At 45.5% G+C, this 14,180-nt stretch overlaps 1 protein-coding gene across 5 annotated transcripts in view; it reads left to right on the top strand.

The window, feature by feature from the left end:
• Positions 1-14,180, top strand: part of LOC147099964 (A-kinase anchor protein 13-like) — a 482,784-nt gene that overhangs the window by 22,265 nt on the left and 446,339 nt on the right. For all 5 annotated transcript variants that reach the window (XM_085968506.1, XM_085968508.1, XM_085968507.1 and 2 more), the window contains exon 2: positions 13,364-13,409. The gene's annotated coding sequence lies outside the window, so the exon portion shown is untranslated. The remainder of the gene's footprint in view (positions 1-13,363; positions 13,410-14,180) is intronic.

Below are 14,180 nucleotides of genomic sequence, written 5' to 3'. Positions count from 1 at the left end.
TGTTCTTGTTCTTTGTCATTTGCTTGGAGTTGTAGGTTGCTGCAACTACCTGTTTTCCCCTGACATACTTAACAACTTGCTTGGCTCTCTTGTACAGTGCTTCCATGGTTCTCAAACCCATGATGTCCTTGAGGAGCAGGTTAAGCCCAATAGACGTAATATGAGGGTAGGCCTCCTCCACTTGAGCCCAAGCAGCCTTCATATTCGCAGCATTGTCAGTAACTACTGCAAAGACCTTTTGTGATCCAAGATCGTTGATGACCGCTTTCAGCTCATCAGCAATGTATGTGCCTGTGTGTCTGTTGTCCTTCGTGTCTGTGCTCTTGAAGAACACTGGGAGAGGAGTGGAGACGATGTAGTTTATGATGCCCTCCCCTCGTACATTTGACCACCCATCTGAGATAACTGCAACACAGTCTGCCATCGCTATCGTTTCTTTGAGCTTTCCTTGGACTCTGTTATACTCAGCCTCCAGCAAATAAGTAGACAAAGCATGTCTGGTGAGAGGACAGTATGCAGGGCGAATAACATTGAAAAATCTCTTCCAGTACACATTGGCTGTGAGCATGAGGGGTGAGCCTGTTGCATATACAGCTCGAGCAAGGCACTCATCTGCATTCTTCTGGCTATGGTTATCCATTGTATCAAAGAACCTTCCAAGTGGGCCAGGAGTTGCTGATGATAAGGAGCCTGATGCTGAATGAGAACCATCATCTTCTTGAATGAAAGCAGAGGAACTCTGGGCTGACTGCTGTGAGCTTTGAGTGAAGTTGTTGCATTTGGATAAATGCTGCTGCATCTTTGTGGCATTCTTTACATATGGCTTTCTACAGTGTTTGCACATGTACACAGTCTTTCCATCTTTAATGCCTGGGGTAAAATGCTTCCACACATCCGACGGTAAACGTGGCATTGTTCTATGCAGAGAAATAAAGGGCATTCATCTCTGTGTCGAACTGCGGTCGATCAGCACGATTGCAACAGGGTGAGTACATTTTTGCTGATGCTCCATGTGATGGAAGCATGACCTGTACACACATGACGCTACATCACCAATAGTATTATTTTGTATATTTTAAATTGAAGGACAACAGAGTTCAACAAGTAACTGGTTTATTTGGTATAAAGTCTGATTTACTTACTGCATCATCACAACATCAGCAGAAAACAAAATGACTTCCCTCAGGACCCCTAACCTGGATCTTTAAAAAACTATAGCAGTCTTACAGATGCCTGCAGGCCAATCACAATTCGATATGCAAATATTACAAATAGAGGGAGCTAATCGCTCATCCACTCATCCAACCAATCAGGACACATTTGTTCACAGTCACACACAAAACTTGTAATTATTAAAACAAGCCAAGTAAGAAGATAAACATATATTGATTAAGAAATTCCTTAATAATTAAGATTCCATCTCTGTTAGTAATTTTAAGAGAGGACCTGTGGGGGGGAAAAAAAAGAAAGAAATACAAAAAAAACAATATTATGCTAGCATGTGCTTTTTTGGGCAAAATTCCCAAGCTAAACTTCCCGTGGAAAATTTCCGGAAATTTACCGGAAACTTTCCATCCCTTTGCAACCCTACCCGTGTCACAACTTCAGAAACACATCCCCTACAGTAACAATGTTGCATTTTAATCTTCCACACCAGTCTGAGTGAGACTACCAGTTTAGTGCCATATTGTAGGCAGTTTTGTGCTGTGTAGCCTCATGCCGACTAGGGGCTGGATTGAGATTGTCCAAACTCATTTCATATAGGACCTTTACTGCAGATAAAGGAAACTTTCATGCCATCAGTTTGAAGGTAGTCAGCTGCACACCAGGTTAGATGCAGAACGAAGCTTTTCCTCTGCGATAGTAAAATACTGCGGAGGCTGGAAATCCGAAATAACAACAGAAGACGCTGGAAAAACTCAGCAGGCCAGGCAACATCCGTGGAGAGAGAAACAGAGTCAATGTTTCAGGTCGTAGAGTTCTGAAGAAGGGTTTCGACCTGAAACATTGACTGTATTTCTCTCTCCACGGATGTTGCCTGGCCTGCTGAGTTTTTCCAGCGTCTTCTGTTGTTATTAAAGCTTTTCCTCTTTTCTAGCAATGAGCAGGGGCTCGCAGAGAAAGCCCCTCCTCCAAACCCTCAATGTGACGTTCCCATTGTCCACAGCAGCCACGCTTGCGGCTTTCCTGTGCTGCCTTATGGGCAGTTTAGAGCTATTGCCTCCCTCCAGGCAGGTTAATGTTGCCTAACTCCTGTGTCATTTTAGGACTCTTGCAGGTGGGAGAGAAAGAAGACTCTCACCCCAGCTGCATTGGTTCAATTCAGCTGCAAGTACGGAGGTAGAAGGGGATGGTGTGATAATCCCATTGTATTAGCAAGCTTACAGTAGACTCCACGGCTTGACGTTTGTAAGGCAAGCTGTAAAAGGGTTGTGATGTTCTGCATCATGTTCTGACCAAGGCCCAATGTTTATAGTGTCCCATGTTGCACGATAAAATATAGATGTTGTAAATTCCAGTGTTTATAGAATTTGCATTTCGGAGCCAACATGGATTACAATTTAGGATCAAATACGGATGTTTAGAAAGAAAGATTTGCATTTCTATAGCGCCTTTCACAACCCCAGGACGTCACAAAGCGCTTTACAGCCAATGAAGTACTTTTTGGAGTGTAGTCACTGTTGTGATGTAGGAAACACGGCAGCCAATTTGTGCTCAGCAAGCTCCCACAAGCAGCAATGATGTAATGAACAGATAATCTGCTTTACTGAAGACGATTGAGGGATAAGTATTGGCCAGGACACCGGGGATAACTCCCCTGCACTTCTTTGAAATAATGCTGTGTGATCTTTTACGCCCACCTGAGAGGGCAGACGGGGCCTTGATTTAATGTCTCATCCAAAAGATGGCACCTCAGACATTGCAGCGCTCCCTCGGTACTGCCCCTCCGGCAGTGCAGCGCTCCCTCGGTACTGCCCCTCCGGCAGTGCAGCGCTCCCTCGGTACTGCCACTCCGGCAGTGCAGCGCTCCCTCGGTACTGCCCCTCCGGCAGTGCAGCGCTCCCTCGGTACTGCCCCTCCGGCAGTGCAGCGCTCCCTCGGTACTGCCCCTCCGGCAGTGCAGCGCTCCCTCGGTACTGCACTGGAGTGTCAGCCTAGATTTTTGTGCTCAAGTCTCTGAAGTGGGACTTGATCCCATGACATTCTGACTCTGAGAGTGCTACCAACTGTGTGTGTGTGTGTGTGTGTGTGTGTGTGTGTGTTGAATTGGAGGGGGGGGGAAGGGGGGCTATATTGCATATTCTTCAAAACAATATTAGTGTAGTATAAGTAATAGAAATTCTATAGATCCAAGTTATCTTGGACTTTCCCTCCTGCGGGGTAGTATTCAGCCCCACACTAATTCCCACTCATCCGTTCCTCTTGTCCTCGCTGGCCTACATTGTCTCCCTGTTTCTCCACCCCCCCCCCCCCCCCCCCCCCCCCCCCCAATACAATTAAAGTTAAAATTCTCATCTTCAAGTTCGTCCGTAGCCTTGTCTTGCCCCAACCTATTTCTGCAGCCTTGCATCCCCAAACAAATCCTTCGGTGTACCGACTCTGACCTTTGTGTGCATTCGACCCATCCTTTCATCCTATTGTTGGTGGAAAAGCCTTCACCTATCTTGACTGTACTCACTGGAACTCATTCCCTGAAGCCTTCTGCCTCCCCCACTTTTCTGTCAAACTTGGGGGGTGGGGGGTGTAAAGTCTGTGGGTTGTGCAGTTAATAAATACACAGACTTCAGAAGTAACAAACAAAACAGGTCTTTACTATTCGAAGGTCCGGGCGAATCTGCCCCAGCAATCCTGCTACAACACTTATATACTGGTGTGGTCACTATCGGTATTACAGTATACAGAAGCCAAACAAATAGTGCCACACCTAAAGTAGTTCCCTTAAAGGTGAACGGTTACATTCAATAGTTCCCTTAAAGATAGACGGGTACATACACTACAGGGGGGAAAATCCTTCTGTAAACCGAGCTTTTCAGTTGCTGATCCTAACTTTTGCACTATGGCTCTGCATCTGCTACCTCCTCCTCTTTACCCCCACCCACCTCACGTGAAGTACCTTGGGATTTTTAAAATCTTTTTAAATGAGCTATATGATTGCAGGTTGCTATAACCTGCGTGGTTGGGAAAAGTTGAAGAACCACCCAAGCTAAGGAACCAGAAGATTTGCTGCTTGAGCTTATTCTTTCTGGTCAGGGAATTGCCAACAATAGTTGGTGCTCCTCCTGTTTTCAAATCCCTCCAAGGCCTCGCTGCTCCCTACCTCTGTAATCTCCAGGCCTTCAACCCCCCCCACCGAGATATTTGCACTCCTCCATTTCTGGCCTCTTGAGCATCCCCGATTTTCACTGCTCCACCATTGCCTATAGCTGCCAAGGCCCTAAGCTCTGGAATGCCCTGCCTAAACCTCTCCACCTCTCTTTCCTCCTTTAAGACGCTCCTTAAAACCTACCTCTGACCAAGCTTTTGGTCATCTGCCCTAATATCTCCTTATGTGGCTCAGTGTCAAATTTTGTTTGGCGATCGCTCCTGTGAAGCGCCTTGGGACGTTTTACTATGTTAAAGGTGCTATATAAATACAAGTTGTTTTTGTTGTTGAATTGAAACTTAACTTTGGGGTTTCTTAACGAGCTATATATAGCGTTCCTCCCATGAAGAGGTTTTGGAGTGCTTTGCAAGGTGGAAAAAGATGAACACTGAGGAAGGGAAAAAGAATTTTGGAGGGACGGAGGCCCAAGAGATGCTAGAAGATGAGGGATTTTGAGGGTAGCAAGACATGTAGATAAAGCAAAATGTAAGGCCGAACAATCCACTGATGAAGGAGCAGGAGACGAGCAGTAATCCAGTGTCAGGGGAGCAGTGCGTAAATAGGGAAGGGCAGCTGGAAAAGATTCCTAACGAGGTGGAGTGAGGTCATTAACTGTTGCAATATGACACTAATCTGCAAATCTTTTTTTAAATGGATAGTAATGGAGGCCATTGATAGAATCATAGAAGGAGGCCATTCGGCCCATTGAGTCTGCGCCGGCTCTTTCCAAGAGTGGTCCAGTTAGTCCCACTCCCCCGCTCTTTCCCCATATCCCTGCAATTTTTTCTCCAAGTATTGATCCAATTCCCTCTTCAAAGCTACTATTAGGCTGGTGGACACAGATTCATCAGGCACTGCATTCCAAATCCTAACCACTTGTTGCGTAACAATGTTTTTCCTCGTGTCGCCTGTGGTTCTTTTGTCAATCACCACCCTGAATCTGAGTTCTGACGAAGGGTCATTGACCTGAAACGTTAACGCTGTTCCTCTCGCCACAGATGCTGCCTGACCTGCTGAGTGTTCCCAGCATTTTCTGTTTTTGGCCTCCATTATTATCCATTTAAATAAAATGTTCTGTTTTTATTGCCTTAAATGTGTGCCCTCTGGTTATCGACCCCTCAGCCATTGGAAACAGTTTCTCTATTTACTCTATCTAAATCTTTCATGATTTTAAACACCTCGATCAAATCTCCTCTTGGCCTTCTCTGCTCTAAGGAGAACACCCCCAGCTTCTCCAGTCTATCCATGTAACTGTATTCCCTTATCCCTGGAACCATTCCAGTAAATCTCTCCTGTACCCTCTCCAAAGCCTTCATGTCCTTCCTAAAGTGCGGTGCCCAGAATTGGACACAATACTCCAGCTGGGGCCGAACTAGTGTTTTATCTAGATTTAGCACAACGTCCTGGCTTTTGTGCTCTCTGCCTCTATTTATAAAGTCCAGGATCCCATGTGCTTTATTAACTGCTTTGTCAAGGATTTGTGCACAAACACCCCAGGTCTCTCTGTTCCTGCACCCCTTTTAAAATTGTACCGTTTAGCTTGTATCAGCTCTCCTCATTCTTCCTACTAAAATGTATCGCCTCACATGCTTCTGTGTTTAATTTCATCTGCCATGCGTCCACCCATTCCACCAGCCTGTCCATGTCCCCTTGAAGTCTCTTACTATCTCCCTCACTGTTTACTACACTTCCAACCACTTTGTGTCAGCTGCAAAATTTGAAATTGTGCCCTGCAAGTCCAAGTCATTAATGTATATCGAAAACAGCAGTGGTCCTAGTACTGAACCCTGGGGAACACCACTGTATACCTCCCTGCAGTCTGAAAAACAGCCATTCACCACAACTCTCTTGTCTATCCCTTGGCAAATTTGGTATCCATGCTGCTGCTGCCTCTTTTATCCTATGGGCTTCAGTTTTGCTAACAAGCCTATTATATGGTACTTTTTCAAACCCCTTTTAAAAGTCCATATACACAACGCCAGCTGCGCTGCCCTCGTCCAACCTCTCCATCAAAAAACTCAATCATGTTAGTCAAACACGATTTTCCCTTAACGTATCGGTGCTGGCTCTCCTTTATTAGTCCATGCTTGTCCAAGTGGCTGTTACTTTTCTCCCGGATTATTGTTTCTAAAAGCTTCCCCACCACCGACATTAAACTGACTGGCCTGTAATTGCCAGGTTTATCCTTCTCCCCCTTTTTTGAACAAGGGTGTCACATTTGCAATGCTCCAATCCTCTGGCACCACCAATGTTCCCGCTAATCGGCTTTTCAGTGGGAGAAACTGCGCATGCGCAACATTTTGAGGGACCAAAAAAAAACTAGAGGGAGCATTGGGCACCACCCCTGCATCGAAGGAGGATTGGAAGATTGTGGCCCGCGCCTGTGCAATTTCTACCCTTCCCTCAGCAACCTAGTAAATGAGAGTAAATTGGGAATGAAGTCTTGGTGGAACATTGAACGCTTCGTATTTACTGAACACAATTTTCACGAAAAAGCTTTGGCAAATAGTTTTTCATTTTGTTTGCAAACTGCTTAGAACTCAGTAGAAATTAAGCTTGGAAATTAAGAAATTATCATACAAATGCCCTTGTACCAAATTCTTGTCCCCATTACAATAAGCAATTGACTCCTCCCAGCTATTCACAATATATATTAATGATCTGGACGAGGGAACTAGCTGTAATATCTCCCAGTTTGCAGATGAGACAAAGCTGGGTGGGCGTGTGTGCTGTGAGGAGGATGCAGAGAAACTCCAGTATGATTTGGACAGGTTGGGTGATTGGGCAGATGCATGACAGATGCAGTATAATGTAGATAAATGCGAGGTTATCCACTTTGGTGGCAAAAACAGGAAGGTAGATTATTATCTGCACGGCAATAGATTGGGAGAAGGGGAAGTACAACGAGACCTGGGTGTCCTTGTGCACCAGTCGCTGAAGGTAAGCATGCAGGTGCAGCAGGCGGTTAAGAAGGCAAATGGTATGTTGGCCTTCGTAGCGAGAGGATTCGAGTACAGGAACAAGGATGTCTTGCTGCAGTTGTACAGGGCCTTGGTGTGACCACACCTTGAGTATTGTGTGCAGTTTTGGTCGCCTTATCTGAGGAAGAATGTTCTTGCCATGGAGGGAGTGCAGCGAAGATTCACCAGACTGATACCTGGGATGGCAGGAATGACTTATGAGGAGAGATAGGGTCGATTGGGCTTATAATCGCTGGAGTTTAGAAGAATGAGAGGGGATCTCATTGAAACTTATAAAATTCTAACAGGACTAGACAGACTAGATGCAGGAAGGATGTTCCCGATGGCGAGGGAGTCCAGAACCAGGGGTCAGAGTCTAAGGATAAGGGGTAAGCCATTTAGGACTGAGATGAGGAGGAATTTCTTCACCCAGAGAGTGGTGAACCTGTGGAATTCTCTACCACAGAAGGCAGTTGAGGCCAATTCATTAAATATATTCAAGAAGGAGTTGGATATATTTCTTAAGGCTAAAGGGATCAAGGGATATGGGGAGAAAGCAGGGACAGGGTACTGAATTTGGATGATCAGCCATGATCTCATTAAATGGCGGAGCAGGCTCGAGGGGCCGAATGGCCTACTCCTGCTCCTATCTTCTATGTTTCTTCCAGTCAAACAGCGAGGAGGGGAATTTGATTGAAAGCCTTGGTATGAGAACATCGGTGACAATTTCTACCCTAATGTGTCTGACATCCGAGCAGTGAGCACAACCGATGCTTTTAGCTTTTCTCTCTTCTCAAACATAAAATTTGGTTGTCATTTTTTCTCCTCTTTCCCCCCTCCACCCCCCACATAAAGTAATATGAAAAATTGCTTTCTCTGTCTCCCTCCACCTTTCTCCATTGCAGATGGGATGGGTATTGGAAGGGTGAGGAATGTCCCCGTGTATCGCTTGGGCCACTTCTACATTTGGCACTTTCTGTTTGGAAGAGCAGGAGAGCAAAATCCTTGTAGCAGCTGGGTAACTTTGGGCAGAATAATTGGAATAAGGCACCCCGCGCTGACCATGTTTTCATGGGGGCCTATCGTGCTGTTGTGGTGTTTGCAGCTTGAGTCATTAATCCTGGGGAGTGCAGCTAAGGGTGATCTAACGTGAAGGAGTCTTTACTCGGTCATTGCATTTATTGCACTCAAATTATCGCAATTCATGTCTCTATATTGTGAAAAGTAAATTGGGAGCCTTCAACGAGTGAACTTTATTCCTTGACTTTCTTGTGTTGAGATCATTGTTTACTGCTGCAACACCTAGCTACCAATTAACAATCACTACCTTGTGACACAATTGCACTAATTGGAAGGTTCTGCTGGATTGTATTTAATGCCCTACTGTTTTGTTGTGTTGTATTGTTACTTCTATCTTCGCTATAAGATCATTTACAATTTTTAAAAAAAAAAGTACACCATTCACTGCATCCAGTGTTAAATAACCATATTCATGTTTTAATGTGTTTCGGTGCATTTACATTTCTGTTAATCTTTTTCTGATTTCCTGCCAGCCTTGATTCAGCGATAGCACTCTCATCTCTGAGTCAAAGGGTTGTGGGGGTCAAGTCCAATCCAGAGATTTGAGCACATAATCTACGCTGACGCTTCAGGGCTGCACTGTCGGAGGGGCCGTCTTTCGGATGAGACGTTAAACCGCACCTGCTTGGGTGGACGCAACAAGATCCCACGGCACTATTTGGAAGAAGAGCAGGGGGAGTTCTCCCCGGTGTCCTGGCCAATATTTAATCCCTCAACCAGCACCGAAAAAACAGATGATCTGGTCGTTTAGTTCATTGCTGTTTGTGGAACCTTGCTGTGTGCAAATTGATTGCCACGTTTCCCTACATTACGACAGCGACTGTACTGTAAAAGTAATTTATTGATTGTAAAGCACCTTGGGTGGACCTGACGTTATGAAAGGCACTATATAAGTGCAATTATCTATGTCTTAACATGCGTAAAATGCTGCTTAATAGGGGAACCATTTTTTAAAAGTTGCGTACTGAGCAAGAGGTCACGGTGGTGTAGGCAGGTTGTGAAATAGAAATGAATGAATCTGGTCATTTGTGGGCTGGCACCAGAAAAGCTGCCAAATTGTTGTTAAACTCTTAAGCGGTTCATGGATGTCCTTCAGGGAAGGGATTCTGCAGATCCCGACCCCGTGTGCTTACACAGGACTCCAGACACTTTTTAAAAATTTGTTCCTGGGATGTGGGCGTTGCTGGCAAGACCAGCATTTATTGCCCATCCCTAATTGCCCTCGAAGGTGGTGGTGAGCCGCTGCAGTCCGGGTGGTGAAGGTACTCCCACAGTGCTGTTGGGGAGGGAGTTCCAGGATTTTGACCCAGCGACGATGAAGGAACGGCCGATATACTTCCAAGTCAGGATGGTGTGTGACTTGGAAGTGGTGATGTTCCCATGTGCCTGCTGCCCTTGTCTTTCTAGGTGGTAGAGGTCGCGGGTTTGGAAGGTGCTGCCGAAGAAGCCTTGGCGAGTTGCTGCAGTGCATCTTGTAGATGGTGCACACTGCAGCCACGGTACGCCGGTGGTGGAGGGAGTGAATGTTTAAGGTGGTGGATGGAGTGCCAATCAAGCGGGCTGTTTTGTCCTGGATGGTGTCGAGCTTCTTGAGTGTTGTTGGAGCTGCACTCATCCAGGCAAGTGGAGAGTGTTCCATCACACTCCTGACTTGTGACTTGTAGATGGTGGAAAGGCTTTGGAGAGTCAGGAAGTGAGACACTGGTGAGACGCGTGGTTAATGCTCTCCTGAAGTGATTTGTTGTAAATGTAACCGTGCCAGTTATCCTGAGAATTTTTTTTAAAATCAGAGGCCCTTCCAGCGATGCTGATGTTTCAGAGAAGAACAGACCATGAAATATGGATTGAGGAAAATGTCATTTAGCACACCGAGCTCATTCTTTCCAATATGCCTGGCACAATTACTGAGCCTCAGTCTCCCAACAGTTCCAGAGGAAGGTGATTTAAGCCAGATAAAACCTCCAAACACTCCTCTAAGTATCTTTGCCATGCACTTAATAACATCGCAAGTCCTTCATAAATGTCTAAATTTATCTATAACATTCAGTCCCATTTTCTTGGCAGAGGCTGTGTTTTCACAAGAGTTCAGGAATTGGCACCAACTAACCGACGGGAGTACATTCCACACGTCAGTCACTGCGAGGAAAAAATATCCTATGAATCCCTAACTTTATACAAGAGGCACATTAGAGAAATATAACGTGGCCTTACCACATCGTACCAAGAGCGCTGTGGAAAATATGGAATATTTTCGTCTACTTTTTGATTTGGTGCGTGTTCCTTTAAATCCAATCACAGTACATAAACACTTTATATAAAAAAAACTGTGGTGCAGCTACCTGTCTAAAGCTTATTTTGATCGTGTTCTAAGTTTCATAAGTTATAGCTTGGAGAGAAGAAGAATTCAAACGTAAATAAAATAAACTCTGGACTCAACATTGAGTTCAACAATTTCAGATCGTAACCTTTGCCCCCCAACCTTTGGCTGGCAGCTGTTGCTGATGATTCTGATATTCCCATTTACACCTCCTCTAGACTGATCTTTTATTTTTTACTTGTTCCATTACTGTCTCCTTTTGTCATTAATCTCTCCTATCACAGACCTTGCCTTTTGTCCTTTCCTCCCCTTTCCCTGCCTGTGCACTTGCTTAAAACCTGTTACATCTCTTAACCTTTTCCAGTTCTGACGAAGCGTCACCGACCTGAAACGTTAACTCTGTTTCTCGCTCCACAGATGCTGCCTGACCTGCTGAGTGTTTCCAGCATTTTTTGGTTTTATTTCAAAATGAAATAAGGCATGTGATTGGCTACTCTTATAGATAACTCTTCCTTTTGAAATTTGAGAGGTTGGGATTTTTGAAATCCACTAAGTCCCAGTAACACACTTCCAGGATATCGAATGGGGGCTGTCCTCTTCAAATTAGAACCCGTTTGAAATTCCTGATCGAGGGGGAGAAAAGACCAGTTTGTAGTTCCAAGCCATAGTATAGATTAATTAGTGCCAAGTTCAAGGGAAAGAAAAAAACAAAAAGTTAATGAGCATATTACACAGTTTCTGTTAGTATTTTATTTTTCTTTCAGCTCCGGTGAGCCCCGATTATTAACCTGCAGCTTACATACTGTCACTTGCACGTCACTGTGGATTTGTGTCTATAGAGCACCTTTCATGTCTTCGGGACACTCCAAAGTGCTTCACAGTCAATGAATTGCTTTTGATGTGTAGTACAGGTTGAGCGTCCTGAATCTGGCAACCTTGGGACCGAGGCCGAGCCGGTTTTTGTGTTTTTTTCCGGACTTCGGAACGTGTTTCTGATGTCCGAATCCGGAAATATCGCAACCTGGGCTCGGGCGTTTCTGGACTTCGGACATCAGAAACACGAGTCCAAGTCCGGAAATGCCTGGGCCTAGGTTGTGGTTTGACAGGGTGGCCGGATTTGGGAACATTTTACGGATTCGGGATGACCCTGCCACCAATCGCCCCGGATTCCGGAACTCCGGATTTTGGACGCTCAACCTGCAACAATTTTATAGGTAAACAGGGCACCCAAATTTTGTGCACAGTATGCATCACTGAAGAGTTTTGAGATGAATGACCTGGTGGTTTTGGTGTTGGCAGGAATTTTGGCCCAAGACACTGGGGGAGTCCCTGTTCCTAGATAGATAGTTACAACATGCATTTCTTCTAAACAAGTGCCATGGGGTCTTTCACCTCCACTTGAACTGAAAGATGGGACATAGAGTCATAGAGTTATACAGCACAGAAAGAGGCCCTTTGGCCCATCGTGTCTGCGCCGTCCATCAAGCCCTGTCCAAACTAATCCCATTTTCCAGCATTTGGTCCATAGCCTTGTATGCAATGGCATTTCAAGTGCTCATCCAAATGCTTCTTGAATGTTGTAAGGGTTCCTGCCTCTACCACCCTTTCAGGCAGTGAGTTCCAGACTCCAACCACCCTCTGGGTGAAAAAGTTCCTCCTCAAATCCCCTCTAAACCTCCTGCCTCTTACCTTGAATCTATGCCCCCTTGTTATTGACCCCCCTACTAAGGGGAAAAGTTCCTCTTTATCTACCCTATCTATGCCCCTCATCATTTTGTACACCTCAATCAGGTCCCCCCTCAGCCTTCTTTGCTCCAAGGAAAACAACCCCAGCCTGTTTAGTCTTTCTTCATAGCTGAGGCGCTCCGTTCAATGTCTCAACCGAAAGGCAGCACCTCTGATAATGCTGCACTCCCTCAGTACTGCATTGAAGTGTCAGCCTATATTTATGTGCCCAAGTCCTGAAGTGGAACTTGACCCCACAACCTTCAGTACTCCTGAGGCGAGAGTGCGACTGGTGAGCCAAACTGCTGCTCTTCACAGGAGCAGCAGAATAGCTGCATTCTAATTCTCAAGTGATTTGTTGCCTTAATAACAACCATTCCAATTGTAAGATGCTTTTATGCTTGTGATTCAATCCAGCTTCAGGGTTACAGAGACGGCCACTGGGGATATGTTGAGCTCTACTTGTTTACAGAGATCAAAATGTGGGATATGTTGCCTCTGTTTGCATTGCTCAAATCTGCCTTATTTCAGCAGTACAATCATAGACCCACATTTTCCTCGCTATTGTTGTCGGGTTAAGAGAAGAGTGTTGCCTGCACTCCCTCTGCCAGCTACAGCTAGAGATAGATTGGGATTCTTCAGTCGGCTGTGCTCCTATATAGTGTAAATGTGCCTCCTAATACACTGAGCTTGTTCAAACCAGTGCCGTGGCCTTGAAGCTCAGAAGCTGCTCAAACTTCTCATAACTTTTTAAAATAAAAAAGCATTGTATTTTGTTTTTTTGTTCCCAGGACTCCCACAGCCTCCTCCCCCCTCCCCTCCCCAAATTCTCTGGCAGTATAGAGTTTAACCCTTTCTGCAGGTTCTGCTAATAGGTTTTTTAGACAACTGAGCTTGACTTTTTTTTATCTTTTTCAGGTGACTGTGGAAGAAAAACATCATCTGACTGCCCATCTTCCTTTGAGTAAGTTTGCCAAGAACCAGTGTCAATTTTTAATGTAACGCTCTTTCTCCTCTTCCCTTTTCAATATAATTAACGTGATATTTTTTGTGTGTACGCACAGTCTTCTCTCGGCCGTTTCAAACGTCGAGCGCTCCTTGGTCTCGGGCCTACATATTTATGAGAAACTCTAGGTGGTACCAGTGGGAGGGAGCAATCGGAACATCTCCCAAGCACTTTGTGCAATGAATAAAGAGCAAAAATCCTGGCTCACTTCCCCATCCTAATCCGGGAGTGCCGATGCCAAGTGTAGCACCGTCACTGCTCTGGCTGAGATCAGCTAGCTCAACACAGAATGGGAATCCCGTCTGGGAACTGTGTGGGTCGGAAGTGGAGACCTTGCTTCTTCGGGAAAGTGGGGGAGAGCCACAGTGTTCAAGCGCCTACTCAGTGAGGAGAGTAGCGAGCTAGTTATTAGCCTAATTCTGCCAGATAGAGACCTATTCGTAAATATTCCGATTATTCATACAGTGCTGTAAGGGAATCCATCCATTGGAATGTATGCCAATAGTGAATGCGCTCATACATTTAGGAGGAGAAATTGAGTATAGCCCCGTTTGGGGCGCCAGCCTCGCCAGGGCGCTAAAAGTAGCGCCCCGGAAACATTCGCGCCCCCGCACCGGAAATTGAGTGGTTGCGCCCCAAAGGGAAGCGCGGCGCTACTGGAGGCGGGGGCAGTCGGAGCTGACCGATTAATGACTGGACATCTGAGACTTATTGTTGTGGGTAATTGTA

This window comes from Somniosus microcephalus, chromosome 27 (genome assembly GCF_052327205.1).
Source record: "Somniosus microcephalus isolate GS21.2 chromosome 27, FLI_Smic_1.0, whole genome shotgun sequence".
Classification (NCBI taxonomy): Eukaryota; Metazoa; Chordata; class Chondrichthyes; order Squaliformes; family Somniosidae; genus Somniosus; species Somniosus microcephalus.
This window is presented reverse-complemented; position numbering and strand designations above follow the sequence as displayed.